The sequence below is a fragment of the Brachyhypopomus gauderio genome, unplaced genomic scaffold (genome assembly GCF_052324685.1).
Source record: "Brachyhypopomus gauderio isolate BG-103 unplaced genomic scaffold, BGAUD_0.2 sc270, whole genome shotgun sequence".
NCBI lineage: Eukaryota > Metazoa > Chordata > Actinopteri > Gymnotiformes > Hypopomidae > Brachyhypopomus > Brachyhypopomus gauderio.
In genome coordinates this window covers 41,992-45,000 of record NW_027507091.1, presented here as the reverse complement: position 1 = coordinate 45,000, position 3,009 = coordinate 41,992, and positions in this window count along the sequence as shown.

Genomic DNA, 3,009 nt, shown 5'->3' with positions numbered 1-3,009 from the left:
CACCTAGGTACTGTGCCATTGGATCCGGTAAGGCCAGCCGAAACCAGCATCTTCCGGGCTTGCGCACAGCACCCTCCGGATACGCACAGGCCGAGGTAGAGCATGTGAGGCTGGTGCCTGGAGGTCGGCGAGACCTCCAGTGTTAGGGGGGTCACCACTCCACCCCTAACCGGTGAAAGTGTTAGAGTCAGGCTAATGTTACCTTCACGCACCGCCTTGCATCCAGGCCTTATGAATGGGATAACCATTATAAGGTTAGGATGAACTCAAGAGACATGCTCTCCTATATACCTGCTGGTAGGTGTTTGCAATGCACCGTATGCGTTTTCCTCCACGGCCGGGGAGGTACTCGCCAGCCATGCCCGCCAAGGCAAATCTTCCCTCGGACACACCTCGGACGCTCGACCCCCGAAAAGGCCTGGCTGATCAAAGTGATGGTCGATGCTACTGGTATAACTGAAAAACCCCTGGCGGACTTGGGTTCGGATAACGGTCTTAGAGCGCACCTAGGTACTGTGCCATTGGATCCGGTAAGGCCAGCCGAAACCAGCATCTTCCGGGCTTGCGCACAGCACCCTCCGGATACGCACAGGCCGAGGTGGAGCATGCAGGCTGGAGGTTGGACAGACCTCCATAAGGGGGGTCACCACTCTTACACCCATGCCCAGCAGTGGCATTTCGGTCGGGCGCAAGCAGTGGTTCGAAGGCCTGAGAGACACGGATGTCTTTGACCTCCATCAGCAGGGGTCACTTATCCCTCCCCTTAAGCCGTCAAGGTGCATTAGAGTCGGGCTAGTTCACCTTAACGCACTGCCTTTCTTCTGATCCTTATTATGGTACAATCATATAAGGCTCAGAAAGCATGCTCCCCTATATACCTGCTGGTAGGTGTTTGCATTACACCGTTAGCGCATTCCTCCAGGGTCGGGGAGATGCCAGACAGCCATGCCCGCCAAGGCAAATCTTCCCTCGGACACACCTCTGAGACTCGATTGCCGAAAGGGCATGGCTGATTCAATAAGTGGTTCGTGGCAATGGTATAACACCTACCATTCTCAAACACATGGGGGGGGTTTACGGCCTTAGAGCGCACCTAGGTGCTATACCATTGGATCCGGTAAGGCCAGCCGAAACCAGCATCTTCCGGGCTTGCGCATAGCACCCTCCGGATACGCACAGGTCGAAATACATTACGTGAGGATGGAGGTAGGACGACCTCCATAAGGGGGAGCATCACGCCTCCACCCTTGCCCAGCGTGGGCACTTTGCTCGGGCACAGCCCGTGTCATTTAAAGGCCTGGATCTTTTCAGACCTCCGGGGGGGGCCTCACTCCCCCCCTACTTTGCTCAGAGGGAGCCTCTTACTCGGATAAAGTGATATAGTGTCTGCCATTGCAGGCCTGGATCATCTGTGACTTCCAGGGAGAGGCCTCTCAACTCCTCTCTTAAGCCGAAGCGTGCACTTTAAACGGATAAAGTGTGTGGCATTACATGCCTTTAAGCCTGGAACCTTTCTGACATCCACATATAGGGCCCTCATGCTTAATCATAAGCCCAACATGTACACTTTAATCGGATAAAGTGTGTGACATTACATGCTTTCATGCATGGAGCCTTTCTGACATCCACAGAGAGGCCCCTCATCCTCTCTCATAAGCCCAAGAGTGTCATTTAGTCGGATAAATTGTGTGGCATTACATGCCTTTATTCCTGGATCCTTCCTCACATCCAGAGAGAGGCATACCAACCTACTCTCATAAGCCCAACATGTACACTTTAATCGGATAAAGTGTGTGACATTACATGCTTTCATGCATGGAGCCTTTCTGACATCCACACATAGGGCCCTCATGCTTAATCATAAGCCCAAATGTGCACTTTAATCGGATAAAGTGTGTGGCATTACATGCTTTCATGCATGGAGCCTTTCTGACATCCACACATAGGGCCCTCATGCTTAATCATAAGCCCAAATGTGCACTTTAATCGGATAAAGTGTGTGACATTACATGCCTTTAAGCCTGGAACCTTTCTGACATCCACATATAGGGCCCTCATGCTTAATCATAAGCCCAACATGTACACTTTAATCGGATAAAGTGTGTGGCATTACATGCTTTCATGCATGGAGCCTTTCTGACATCCACACATAGGGCCCTCATGCTTAATCATAAGCCCAAATGTGCACTTTAATCGGATAAAGTGTGTGACATTACATGCCTTTAAGCCTGGAACCTTTCTGACATCCACATATAGGGCCCTCATGCTTAATCATAAGCCCAACATGTACACTTTAATCGGATAAAGTGTGTGGCATTACATGCTTTCATGCATGGAGCCTTTCTGACATCCACACATAGGGCCCTCATGCTTAATCATAAGCCCAAATGTGCACTTTAATCGGATAAAGTGTGTGACATTACATGCCTTTAAGCCTGGAACCTTTCTGACATCCACATATAGGGCCCTCATGCTTAATCATAAGCCCAACATGTACACTTTAATCGGATAAAGTGTGTGACATTACATGCCTTTAAGCCTGGAACCTTTCTGACATCCACATATAGGGCCCTCATGCTTAATCATAAGCCCAACATGTACACTTTAATCGGATAAAGTGTGTGACATTACATGCTTTCATGCATGGAGCCTTTCTGACATCCACAGAGAGGCCCCTCATCCTCTCTCATAAGCCCAAGAGTGTCATTTAGTCGGATAAATTGTGTGGCATTACATGCCTTTATTCCTGGATCCTTCCTCACATCCAGAGAGAGGCATACCAACCTACTCTCATAAGCCCAAAAGTGCACTTTATTCGGATAAAGTGTGCAAAATTCCATGCATGGATCATTTGTGAGATCCATAAAGAGGCCTCTCAAATCCTCTAAAATGCCCAGGGAGTGACCTTTGGTCGGGCAAAGCGTGCGCCATAATCCTTGTCTTCATTTATGGTATACCATATATGTGGCTTTCAGAAGACCCTCTCCCCTATATACCTGATGGTAGGTG